The following is a 14,609-nucleotide window of genomic DNA, read 5'->3' on the forward strand; positions in this document are numbered from 1 at the left end:
TTAATGAAAACAGGTGAATGTTTATGGACAAGTACATTTACAACTCCCTGTTCAATTGAAAAGAAAAATATAATATTTGGATTGGCATTATTATATAGTAAATGAGTCTCTTTTTTTTTTGCTTTCAGGTATGCGCAGTCATGCAGTGTTGATTGACATGTTCATCCTGACTAGAAAACGGTTACATATTGTAACATTAAATTGCTGCATTTAAGCTTGCATGTCTATTTTAATTATGAAATGCCTGGTAATTTATTTAAGGTTGGAAGGAATAATTAACCTGCTTTCCACATTTCTACCTAGCTGAACATTTTGTTCTAACTAATTTATTTTCATTTTCTAACACTTATGTGTGCCACTTTTAGGTGTGTCGCAGTAGATATAAAGCTGTCCATTAAGTGGCAGACGTGTCAATGAAAATAACGGACAGCTAGAGATCTGTCTGTCCTTGAACATATCCCAGGACAGCCAGGATTTGCTGTTATCTTTTTTTCTGACTTGGCCAACATTAGCAGCACAAGAGCAGTGAAATGTTCATTCACTGGATAGAAAAGGCAACCATTTATGTCTGGTCATACAACGAGTAGAAACTATCCGTCTCCCGGATTGAGCATTGATGGTTGGAAGTATTGGCTATCACATTCTGATCCATGTTTTATAGTAACAAGTTAAATCAAATGCATCACTTGCATGAATCATTGCCTGCATGTACAGCTTTACATGTAGTATTGCAGTCAAACATCCGGTATGTGTATGTACACCCGCTGCCAACCGCTTATCTGCAGCAGTTGGATAATGTAGATGCAAAGAAGGAAATTAGCTGCCATATAAAATGGACTATGTATGCTTTCATAATCTGCTATGTAGGGTGACCAAAGATGCCCATAATTGTCATCAAGAAAGACGAGAGCATGTCCATGCTGCAACCTCATTCATTTGGACAAAGTAGCACTTAAACTCTGTGTTACTTATTACTGACTCCTGAACTCTACATTGCTTATGCCTAAGCCATGACTTGTGCGTTACATTCTACCAACCCCTAGATTACTTACCCTTGACCTTGATGTTACTTCTTACTGACCCCTGATCTCTGTATTACCTGAAGTGTTACTAAGCCCAGGACCCTACATTCACTATATCTGGTCTCCCACAGTACACAGAACATTGAAATGCAATTATTCTAGTAAATATAACCTGCTAAATACCTTTTCACATCAGCAGTAAATAGCAGTCACATGACTTCTATCGGTGTCCGGCCGAGCACTGGTTAAAGCTTGTAGGAAGGGATTTCATTCTGCTCTGACTGTCCTATGAGGCTGCATGCCCCCTGACCCTCTGTCTAGACAGTGCTGATTGGTCCTGCGCTGATCACTTGCACCCTCACCAAAAAAAAAAAAAAAACTCCACACACCAAACTGAGCATGTGTTGAGTGCCCCCAAGGCTCTGTACTACCCCCGGATTGGGGACTGGAAGAAGTGGCGGATCAGAGAAGAAAGGATCAAATGGCTTATTTAACACAATGTCGAAGATTAACTCCTTAGGTTCCACCGTGAGTGTACAAGCTTTACTGTATATACAGACTGATTTTACTGTTGTGGGTTTAGCAACACTTTAATGGCAGTGTACATTTTGCGACAAGTCTTTTACCTGTATACTGTTATTTGGTTAAATCAGTTTTCTAACAAATTGGGAGATCTTAGTGAGCAATTGTGTCCTTCTGATACATTCATATATTAATCCATACACTGACCGGTGATAGCAAGAGCAACTCCGTAACTAGCTAGCCTTTGTCCTGATTTACCAGTCAGCAGTGAGCTGGTCATTTTAGCAGAAATCAAGAAAATGTGAAATCTCTAATAACATAAAATATATGAAATGCGGTTATGATGCAGAGAAAATGCACTATAAACCTAAGGCTAGGTAGGAATAGTATAAGTCCAGACCTCTATCTATAGCAGCTGTTAAGTATTGGGGAAGATGTCTTACAGCAGAGACGTAGATATTGAACCTATTAGAACTAACTCTTCTTCAAGTTTGTGGTTTCATCCACTTTATAAGTCAAGTGGTTCAAATACTCTGTTTTTAATATACACAAATGAGATCTTTTCATCTGAGCATATGGCAGCATGACTGTGTATGTATAACTGTTCTGCTCCAGGTGGTGACTATTTTTACCATGCTAGAATTCGTTTTGTATACTTCTCTGAAGACCCCACGCATTTTTAAAGAAAACACATTAGTTGTCCTAATTAATCTCACACAAACAAGTTGAACTTGGCTTTATGGGATATAACTCATGATGATAGTGTAGACCACTGTATTTATATGATTAACTGGGGCTTGTTTATTAACATATGGCCTTATGCATTAATTTGTCTGTACTAAAGAGCTGTCCTTATGTCTAGCAATCAGATTCAAGCTTTCATTTCTTAGCTTTAATTTTCAAGGCTAGATTAAAGTGGAACTTCACTCTCTCAGTCAACATTGACTATTTTTAATCCGTATGCTGCGAGCATTAGTAAATCGATAGACATATTATATTTACTTGTTTTAAACTTTTTTTTTTTTACATTTCCTCAGTTGCTTCCTGGTTTTTAGGCCTAGGCAAATGATGTCATACATCCCAGAAGGGGAGGAGATTTTTTTTCAGCTAAGCACACCCTCCTGTCTGCATGCCTAAGCTAAGGGTAGATGGACTCCAGGAAGTAAATGCTACATGAATGATCTGCCCTTACATAAGATGGCCGCTGCCAGACATGGGGATGGTTTTCAAAGTGATAGGAAGTAATGTCACCAGCACTCCAGGATCTACAAAAATGGGTTTAAAACTTTAATCAACGATCATATAATTACAGTAGAAAGTGATGTGTCGGAGCCACGCAGGACCCCTTCATCAGGCATATGACAACGTCGCTTTCTGATGTAATTATGTGATCGTTGATTAAAGTTTTGGACCCATTTTTAGAGATCCTGGTGTGCTGATGACATTACTTCCTTTGTCTATACATGGTTTCAGCCGTTGGTTGTTTCAGCACCCATTTATGAATACAGCCATCTTTACAGGAATGCGTGCATTGGGAATATTGTATTGGTTTTCAAAATGATTTCTCCACAAAATAAAGAAGAGACATAGAGGGGTGAGTGGGATTGCTTTGAATATTAAAAATGTATTAAACAGTGTTTTTGATTTATGGTGCTCAGATACAGTGTACTGTAGTGGAGTGATGTCTGTAAGGAAAAAATACTTCTTAGTACTTAGCATTTTGATACACAAGCTCCTAGTGGTTGATTTACAAAAGGGCAAGTAGGCTGTGCAAGGGAAGTTGCACTTTTCAATTCTTCCTAGAGCTTAGAGAATGTGGGCACTTCCTCATCCAATCATGTGCAAGCAATAATGCAGTTTTTCAAATTTCTTGCAAGCGATTGGGAATTTTTTTGTAAAGTCAAACTGCACCACATTCATTAAGCTCAAAGGCAACTTTCCTTGCAAAGAAAATCAACCCCATAGCGGCAGTAGACCATGGCAGCCAATCAAAAACTAGCTTGCCAAATCAATTCTGAGTAGTTGACATAGAATATTGTATACCCAGCTGTCACTTTTTTTATTGTGAATAAATATATATTTTTGGATTGCATTCTGCCTCCCGAATGAAAGAATTCATAAGTCTTGTTAAGTAGTCCTTCTTCAAATTCATTTTAATAGTAGCATTTTGTATACATACTCAACTCTTTGCTTTTGTAATCCGCTTACTAATGTTCATGGTTGTCTAATCTGAATTATTTTAGTGAATTATTGCACACCATTATTATTCTTCTAAATCCTTGTCTTTTTTTTTTGGCTCAATTCCCTGTTCCACTCTCTTTTGTTCTTTGTGTGCCACTTTAAATGCCATTTTAATTTGAGGATTTTTTTCATATTTTTAGGTTGGGACTTTGCCAGGATAGTAATGGATTGCTCACTGGACGATCTTCTGAACTCCTTACTGCATTCATCATTTGGGAATATAGTTAGATATTTAATTAATATTAGGATTCATTTTTTTTTTCCCATGCAGTTTTATTTTCCACACCATTGCCATTTTTTTATCCCCCCGCAGTTTTCGAGGTCACCCTTCTAAAATTGCAGCTACCATCCTATTTAAGGGTAGCTAAGGGTTGTAAGATTATTAAAGCAGTGGCCCATGATAGACTTGCTTATAATTGAGCCTGCAGCTTAGCAGAGTGTTATATTAAAAGACGGTCTGTGTTTCTTTTATCTTACAGAAGTTATGATAGCGAAAAATAAAGCTTGTAACATAATAAGAGAAGCCTGTTGTGAAATTGCAGAGTTAAGTCTCCACGCAGCAGGGGAATTATGGTGCATTGGCCCCCATTCCTCTTCTGCTGAAAGAAAAATAAGTAAAGGTTCAGTGTTCGTGTCTTTTGTTAGACACCACCATTTTCTTCTTTTAGAACAATTATTTAAGCTTCAGCCACTGACAGTCCATGCAGCTGAATCCTCCCTTAAAAAACAGCAAAGTCCTTTATGTACAATGCTGCGATAAGCGTCCCTCATCAGTCCAGCCAGCCATGAGCAGTTTCTTTTTTTCTTTGAACAAACAAGCTTCTGCTTTCTTCAGCAAACTTGGTTTTCCCCCTACAATCTTTTTCAACAGTGTTAAGACATGTCCTTATTTTCCCTGCAAAATCATCACTTAATAGCTTTCAGATGTTGAAATGTGAATTCATCCTCCACACTGTGATGTAAGGTGTCACAATAACAGAGGCATTTATATGGCTCAATGAGTTGGCACTTATTTATGGGTCTTCTGAATCAAGGTCAACCAATTTCAAAGGACCTGTGATTGTTCTGCAGGGAAAGTTTTAAAAACTTGGGGAATTCTTTTTAATTTTTAATAAGATTTAGAAATTGCACAAACAAAAAAATCAAATGGTGCTAAACGAGCCTCAAAGCTATACTATTTGATGGGGCAGTGCTTAATTGCAACAGACTGCTGGGTTGTAGTATCTGATTTTTCTTAAAAAACGGGAATAGATGTGTTATAAAGGTTAGTCCTTGGAAGGATAGAAGAGAAGATTAAATTAGCATTAATATACCTTTTTCTCTATTGCAGTACAGGGTTGATTGGTATAAGGATAACGTGTACCTAAAGCCGTAAATCATAAGCTGCACGATAAGTTCTGATTACCTTGTGTTTTAAAGCAGAACTTCTGTTATTTTTTTATTTTTTTTTCCCCTGTGCAGTGGGGCTATGCCCGCACTCGAGGGGTTAACTGCTTGTTTTGTTCTAGGTGAGAAGACAGTGGAGGTATACTTACCCGACCCACTAATCCTTCCTGCACAAGACCGGTCCCTTCACCTCCTGCCCCCCCCTCCCCCACGATCCAGTGGTGTCTTGAAAATAAGCTGTTCCTGATATCAGCACGCTCCTTAGACAGAAACATTCCGCTGGTGGACCATCGGGGAGCATGGTTTTCCAGAGGATCTACGGATTACGTAAGTATGAGCTTCCTACTCACCCCTAGAACAAAATAGCAGTTGAACCATGCAGTGTGGGCACCACCCCACTGCATGGTGAAAAAACATTTTTGCCTGGAGATGGCCTTTGAATGCTTTTTCCTGGTTCTACATAGTATATACTAGTCTAAAAAAAGCTTTGAGATAAGAACTCCTCTCTGGTTTTACCTTCCTGAGGGCAACATAATTTAGTGCCATCAACTTGTTTTTCAGCTTCTGAATGCATTCCTGATCTGCATTCTTCTGTATAAGTAATTCTATGACCCCCGAATCCTATAATCTCTCCACCAAACTTGTCAGTCAGCAAACATTATTTTAAAGGAATTCATGGTAAATATGGTCTGTTTTCAGGGCCATTTCCAAGAAAAGTAAAAAAAAAAAAAAGTCCAGTGTGCATGGACCCTAAAGCCCTGGCCAAAAATAAAACCCCCCTTCACCCTTAATTACCATCCTCTCCAACATATTATTTTTTGTTGTTGTTTTCTTAAATACAGCAGTGTTTAAACAGAGCATTGATATACTCATCTAAGCTCATTGAGGTCACTCACTGGCACTGTTTCTGGGTGCAGGGAATTGGTAATCAAGCTAGACAGTCAATAACAAATGTCCACATCATACAGGCAGTGATGTAGACACCCGAAGAAGGAATCTGCCTTCTGTACCCAAAAGAAGTCAAAGAACTGGAGCATCACATGACTATGTATTTATGTAAGTAAAAGGGACATTTTCTTCTATTGGAGAGATTAGTTAGAGGAAGGTGGTGGAAGAAGTAAGTGTGCTTGCAGGTGTAGCCAAGAGATGAGCTTTATAGTATTGTTTCATGAAGATAAAAAAAAATCCAATATGCGGCTCCCCCCAAAGCCCCCTCATTTACTTACCTGAACCCCATCGTAATCCAGCAATGTGCACAAGAGTAGCAGAGTTCTCTGTTCTGGCCCTCCTCCCAAGTCAGATCCATACCAATAGGAGTCATTCTCCCACTGCTGTCAAACTATGTGACAAGGGAGTAGGGGGTGCCCCGCTGTCTGTGTCTATGGACGCAGGCAGTGGGGCTTGGGTGTGAGCCCACATGAGAGCCCCCATAGAAAGTGGCTTCCTATAGGGGCACTAGATGAAGAGGAGGAGCCAGAAGTTCCAGCGGGGGACCCAAGAAGAGGAGGATGGGTGCTGCTTTGTGCAAAACCATTGAAAAACCAAGTAAAAACATTTGAAAAATTGAATACTTATTTAATAACCTGGTCCTCTCAATGCAGTTCGTCTCTCACACTAAGGCCCCTTTCACACTGGGGTGGTGGGTGCGCCGGAGTTAAAATGCTGCTTTAACGCCAATTTTGTGGTGCTATTCGGCCACTAGCAGGATGCTTTTACCCCATGCTAGTGGCTGAGAAAGGGTTAAAACCACCGCAAAGTGCTGCTGCAGCAGCTCTATGCCAGCGGTATAGCTGTCCTGCCCCATTGATTTCACTGCTCCAAAGATGCTGCTAGCAGGACTTTTTTTAGCGTCCTGCCAGCGCGCCGCTCCAGTGTGAAAGTCCTTGGAACTTTCACACAGGAGACACAGCAGCGACTCTTTCAGGGCGCTTTGCCTGCCTGCAAAGCGCCCCAGTGTAAAAGGGGTTTCAATGCCTGCTGATATAAAAAACAGCAGTTGGTTCCCTCCCACTGGTTCCCCCAGCATAACCCATTGGACTTTTTACTCCAAAATGTCTTTCAACCAATGCAATCACATGTGATATACTGTGCTTTGTTTTGGCTTGGGGGCTGTTCCCATAGTAGTTTGAAAAATTGCAAAAACTTAAAACCAAACCCCATTGAAGTCTATGGTGGGGGGTGAAGCTGGAAAATAATTTCTGCCAATTTTTGAGGCTAATAGTCAAGGTATTGTCAAACAATGCACATGAGTAGCTGGGTACTGCCATGGGGCCCATTGCGGGAATAAATGTTTAAAAATGTCTTTCAGCGGTCAGAGGATTGTCCGTATACAACATCCGGACGACGTTGAAAAATCACTGATCCTTTCTAAAAAATGCTTGGGATATGCCTTTAAGGTGTATGTGGTATTACAGAACAGCACAGTACTCACAGCCAGTGTCAGCAAAAAAGCTTTTCCAACGTCCCATAATTTGCATGTGTAATACTTGTTTTCAATTTGACATTGCTGCTTGGCATTATATATAGCAGGAGCTGCACCCCAATCTGATTCATTATAACTAGGAAAAAAAACTCCCTTTTTTGGCAGTTTACAAAGCAGCACCTGATTTATTTTTATTTTTTCTAACCAGTGATAACAGGTATGAACTGAACTGACTGGCAGCCACAATCTAAAAAAAGTAAAAAATAATATACAAATCTAAAAAACTTGTTTCCAGGGGTAAGGCAGCACCATTTTAAGTATTGTTTTCTGAGTTCACAGTAGAGTGTATTTCTGCCCTTACATTGAGCACTTCCTGTACTGTTAACCAAGCCTCCTTCTCAATCCAACGTTTCTATGGCAGCCCTGCTTCCCTGCTCATAGCTGACATGTTTTATTTCATAGTATCTACTTGTGCCGATTATCTAGTGTTTTCTTATGTTAGTCTTATCAGCTTCAGCTGAAATGACTGCAATAATGCTGTCCGATGCCTTTTTTCCCACTCCATGTGATGTTACATGGTCATCTGGGGTGTAGGAGGAAGCTCTGTGTGATTATGCAGTCTCGTGTGATTTCAGTGTTGTGCTGATAATAAACAAAAAAGCACACAGAGTGTGCCGTAAATCATGGGAGATCTGGGCATGCTCAGTGACGTCATTCTAAAGAATAAAAAGGATTACAACAATACTAGTAAGGAGATATCTACAAGCAGTGTTCATTCAGTTTTTTTATGCTGATTTACATGCGACAAAGTTGTGGGGGAGAGTTTATAATCACTTTCAGGTACTGTATGTGTCTTGTATAAACTGGCTAGCTGCAAAGAGTTCCTGAACACTTGAAAATGAAAGAAATTTAAATTAAAACAAAATATTTTGCTTTATCCTAAAAACAAAACAAATGAAAAAAAGTGCCGAAAACCAACCAATGGTGTTTAACCACTTGAGCCCCGGAAGAATTTACCCCCTTCCTGACCAGGCCATTTTTTGTGCCGCTTTAACTGACAATTGCGTGGTTGTGCGACCCTGTACCCAAACAAAATTATGTCCTTTTTGTCCCACAAATAGAGAGATTTTTTTTGGTGGTATTTGATCACCTCTGTGGTTTTTATTTTTTACGCTATAAACCAAAGAAAGAGTGATAATTTTGAAAAAAAAAATACACAATACCTTTTACTTTTTGCTATAATAAATACCCCCCAGAAACAACAATTGTTTCCACAGTTTAAGTCAATATGTATTCTACATATTTTTGGTATAAAAAAAAAATCATAAGAAGCCTAAATTGATTGGTTTGTGCAAATGTTATAGCGTCTACAAAATAGGGGATAGATTTATGGGATTTTTTTTATTAGTAATGGTGGTGATCATCAATTTTTATCACGACTGCGATATTGCAGCGGACAAATTGGACACTTTTGATACATTTTTGGGACTAGTGACATTTATACAGTGATCAGTGCTATAATAATGCACTGATTGCTCTATAAATGTCACTGGCAGGGAAGGGGTTAACACTAGGGGGCGATCAAGGGGTTACTGTGTTCCCTAGGTGTGTTATAACTGTGGGGGGGGGGGGGGGTGGGACTGACTAGGGGAGGAGACCAATCTGTGTTCATACTTAGTATGAACACATGATCGGTCTCCTCTCCCTTAACCTCCCTGGCGGTATGATTATTTTGGATCTTAGGTGCTAAAAGGGGTACAATTATTTTGCATGAAAATTTGGCGTTTTATATTGTAGTCCTGCAATTCTTAGGAATAACTCTCTTAAATCTGTTCAAACCAGAGTCTAGCAGACATCCTGGGTATGATAAAGTTTGAAAAATGAAATCATAAATTATAATATAATAAATAATTATACCAAATAATAATATAACAATAATAAAAATTATTCAATAATGTAATCAAATCAAAAACACTGAAATTTGCTCAGTTGCAGAATTGTCACTGTCATTACTTTTCAATATTTGATGACGGATCTCCGCACAAATCGATATCCCTCAATTCTGCGAGTGATTCTAATTTATTATCGCTGTTTTCTAGCTGGTCTAAAATCATTTTTGATGTAAAGGGACAGTTTTGGTTGCTATGGACAATCTCCAGTTTCCAGGCATAAAGAACAGTTTTTATAATATAAAACTGCATGCAGGACACTGGGCAGACCACTAGGGACAAAGGGGATGTGAAATAATTACATACAGCAATGTGATCTGTAAGATTACATTATACTGTATGTATACTGTGTGTTTCACTTTTTGAATTTGGCGCCGATCTCCATCCCCGTGCGTCGCAACGCTCGCAGGGAACGGAGATTGGCTCCATGATAGATCCGGCGGAGGACGAACCACTCGTACAGCGCAGGGACATCGCTGGATCAAGGGGAGAAGGTAAGTAATCTCCTCCTGCATACAGCGATGCGGTCCCGAGTCGGGCTCGGGGTTACCGCTTTTGGTACAAAACTTCCACCCCGAGCCAGACTCGGGAACACCGCCAGGGGGGTTAAGAGAACGGGGATCTCTGTGTTTACACACACAGATCCCAGCTCTCGCTCTGTCGCGAGAGATCGCAGGTGCCCGACGGCCATTGCACCCCCCCACATGGGCAGGTGCATCGGCTCCGGGGACACGCGGGCACAAGCCCAGCGTCTTAAAGGGCCAACGTACAGCTACGATGACTCACCCAGGGGAGCCATCCTGCAGTGGCCGGTCGGGAATCGGTTAAAACAAGCGCATAAAAACACCTCACATATAATTACAAACAATGAAAGTGGTATTAAACCTAAAACCAAAAATGTAATCTATTGCAGCTTACAAATCCGTAGATGTGATGACTGCATTTATTTTATTTTCTTAAACCCCCCCCCACCCCAATTTCACTGGGTGATCTGGCCAGTAACACAACTCTGCTATTAGCGTGCCCACACTTTATATTAATTAGCACTGGGGCACCTTTGGACAGTGGCATTGTCAGTCTGGGAGGGAAAGGTATGTTACATATACTAGCCGATTTAAACACCTCCCTTTAGAATGTAATCTCTATGCGCAGGGCCCTCCTGTACCTTTTTGTATTGAACTGTACTGTAATTTTATTGCCCCCCCCATACATTGTAAAGCGCTGCATAAACTGTTGGCGCTATATAAATCGTGTATAATAAAATTGAAGCCAAACTCCAGCTGACACTACAGTTACATAAGCAGTATAGTGTATTACCAATTAATGTGTTTTTAAAGGTTGAAGGTGTTTTACCTTTGTGCATTCTATGCATGAAGGTAAAAAACCTTCAGTATGCAGCTCCTCCCGCAATACTTATCTGAGCCTGATCCCGATCCAGCGAAGTGCACAAGATCGGCTGCTCTCCTGACTCTCGACCTCCTAATTGGCTCAGAGACAGAAGCGGGAGCCTTATTCTCCTGCTGCTGTCAGTCACAGCCAGGGAAGAGGGAATGGGGGCGGGGCCGAGTCCTGTTCTGTGTGTCTTATAGACACACAGAGCTGGGCTCGGGAGCAAGCACGCACGAGTACCCCCATAGCAAGTGGCTTGCTATGGGGCACTCGACAGGGTGGAGGAGCACAGAGTGCCAGTAGAGGACAAGAGAATAGGAGGATCGGGCCTGGTCTTTGCAAAACCATTGCACAGAGAAGGAAAGTAAAACATATTTGCTATTTAAAAAAAAAAAAAAAAAAACTTTTAGTATCATTTTAAAAGCACTTTTATTTTTTTAAATAAAAAAAAACAATTAAATCCTTGCACTCATGAGTTGTTGCTGATTAGAGATGAGACAACACAGGCACCTGTTGCGACCCTTAGCAACCACAAACATCACCGGGGAGCCACAGCAGTGTAAGCAAAAGGGGTGGGGATAGCAGTGAATTTGCTGCCCAGATATGGTCTCTGGCCATATTTGGGCAATAACATTGACCAAATCTAGCCATAATGGCCGTATTTGAGCAAAGATGTCATTACTATCCACACCTCTTCACTTATAAACCAAGTGATAGCTCAGTGCGCTCTCATTTGGCAAACAGTACTGTCATGTGTGCCGGGTTCATAAAATATTTAATTTCAGCAAGTCGGCATGCATTGTGATTGATGAATTACAAGGAGGGACAATTTTGGGGGATTTTTTTCATTTTTAATAAAGGACTTGACAAAACCTTGGGTGTCTTTATTTCTATGTTACATTTCTTTTGTTTATGATTGAGTAGGGGTACTCTGGGGGTCCCTCCTACTTTTAAGACCTAATAAGCCCCCCACCCACAAACCTCCACAACGACCAATTGTGCTATCCTGGGCATGCCAGTGGGCCTTGCAAGGCAACCCCCATTTTTAGAGCATGTAGCCTGGTATGGCTCAGGAGAAGGAGTGGGCACACTCGCTCCCCCCTCTTTCCTGGTCACTCAGGCTGTAGGGTTGTAGGCTCTGGTATGCCTCAGGCATTTTTAATTTGTTTTTATATCTTCTTTTTTTTTTTGCACAAGGTTTATCTCTAACTGTATTTCCTGGGGTCCCTCACAATTTTCTTCTTTTTTTTGCATGGGGCACCCCCCTAACTCCTTCATGTCTAAGCCTTTTTCTGACACTTGTTGCTTACAAGTTAAAATAATATTTTTTTTGCTAGGAAATTACTTAGAACCCCCAAACATTATATATATATATATATATATATATATATATATATATTTTTTTTTTTTTTAGCGGAGACCATAGAGAATACAATGGCGATCGTTGAAATATTTTATGCCACACTGTATTTCGCAGAGGTCTTTGAAATGCAATTTTTTTTGGAAGAAATACACTTTTATGAATAAAAAAAAAACAGTAACGTTAGTTTTTTTTTTTTTTTGTATAATACGAAAGATGATGTTACGCTGAGTAAATGCATACCTAACATGTCATCCTTTCAAGTCGTGCACACTCGAATGGCAGCAAGCTATGTTACTGAAAAATCTCCATATGTGACACTTTAAAAATCTCTACAGATTACCAGTTTAGAGTTACAGAGAAGGTTTTGCTCTAGAATTATTTGTCTTGCTCTAAAAATTGTGCCGATACCTCACCTGTGGTTTGAAATTTTTTTACATTTGTGGGCGTGACTTACATATGCGTTTGCTTCTGCTTGGGTGCTTTAAACATTTTTTTTTTCACTGTCCCTTTTTTTTATCACTTTTATATTTTTCACAAGGAATATAAACATCCCTTGTGACAGCAATAGTCAGTATGAGATACTCTTTATGGAGGGATCTGGGGCACTTAAAAGCATTAAAAACACCAAGTTTGGCTGTTTTGAATGCTGTCATCTTTTAAAAATCTGAAACCTTTAAGTTTTCAGTAAACCAGAAGTGATGTCATGACATCGCTTCCAGGTTACTAGATCCGAAACCCAATCAAAGCCGATTCTGGCTTCGTTCGGGTCTCTGGCCAGACGCCGCTGCAGAAGGCAGCAGGAGGGGGGCATGTCTGCTCCCGCTGCTTGTAATAACAGCCGAGTGGCTGATTATCCGTGTAGGTTATTATTACAAGAAAGCTGACCGTCCGCTCTAAAAATTGGTACAGGGGTGATGCCTGCAGCTGTAGCAGGAGTAGCAGAATGTGTTTTGGGATATAACTGAAGGTGTGCCTACACTATGTGTGGGAAATAACTTTTTAAAATTACAACTTTGTAAAAAAATTAATAAATTAATATCTTAATTTTCCAAATAATTGTGACTAACAAATTACAACTTGAAATTGAGATCCCGATGATAGGGAGCAGTGGATCTCTGTCATGTTGCTAGGCAGAACAGGAAAATGAAATGCCTTGTTTACATAGGCATCTCCCCATTCAGCCTCTCCTCACCACAATAGCGGGCCGCCAGCGAACATGGAGTTCCCGAGACCCGACCTTACCACTGGGGGCGTGGCCGGACGCAGCAAGGGGAGGACGTGCTTTAGCTGAGCTCCGCCGGCCTGATCCTCTATCTGCCGCCATCCACCCTCATCGGGCCGATTCTCGGCCGGCGGCAGACTCAGTGTTGTTAGGAGATAGCGGTGGGAGGTGACAGAATCGGTTTGGCCGCTGTCTGCACCCGCGGGGCCCGCGATCATACTTGCGGTCTACTCGGCACTCCGAGTCCCGGCCGCCATCTTGTGGCCTGCGGAGGTGCCGGAGCCTCCGCCCTGGATTTTTGGATGGCGCAAACGGCGCGAACGCTACGGTGGTCGTTTTGCCGCGGTCAGCGTGGACCCCTTCGGCCTGAGGCCCGAGCGCCGAGGTACCCGCCTAACCCTGCTGAGAAGCAAGCTCAGAGGAAGTACACCCAGAGGCAGAGATAGGCGGCCATCTTGGTACACCCTCCATAACACTGCAGGCACCCTATGCTCCCTGGGCTTAGGCCTGGCCCCCCCAGCAACCTTCTGCAACGTACAGCACCCAATACATGTCAGTGGCCCTGGAGGGCCCTGAGAGTGACTGACAAAACTGTGTGGGGATGTATGCGCGGACGCTAGGAGGATGACAGTGTAGTCCCTTAGTGTCGCGCCGTCGGAAAAAAACACTTGACATATAAGGCATACCCAGACCTATTTCACTGCCACTACTGCCCTGGCCGTGCGCTACTGAGCAAGCGGCGGGTATGTATAATACGCCCCGGAATCGCCCCCGTAACAGATCACAACAGAAAACGTCTCCTGCCCGGGGGAAGGTGAAAGGGAAAGGCAAGATGGCGCCCGAACCCCCAGAACCTGATGACACCACCCAACATTCGGACGATAGCCTGTCCCAATTCCCCTCGAATTTAACGAGCCCGGCGGACATCGGCTCCGACGGCCTGCTACAGAAATTCCGCACTATTGTGAGAGACGAGATCAACGCAGCTTCCCGTAAACTATCTGCAGAACTGGTGAGGGGCCTCAAGGAATTGGGACACCGCACAAATCAGCTGGAGGAGAGGATGGACCTTGCGACCACGGTGCTGGAGGGT

This window comes from Lithobates pipiens, unplaced genomic scaffold (genome assembly GCF_037356315.1).
Source record: "Lithobates pipiens isolate NorthernLeopardFrog02 unplaced genomic scaffold, aLitPip1_a1.2 Scaffold_18, whole genome shotgun sequence".
NCBI lineage: Eukaryota > Metazoa > Chordata > Amphibia > Anura > Ranidae > Lithobates > Lithobates pipiens.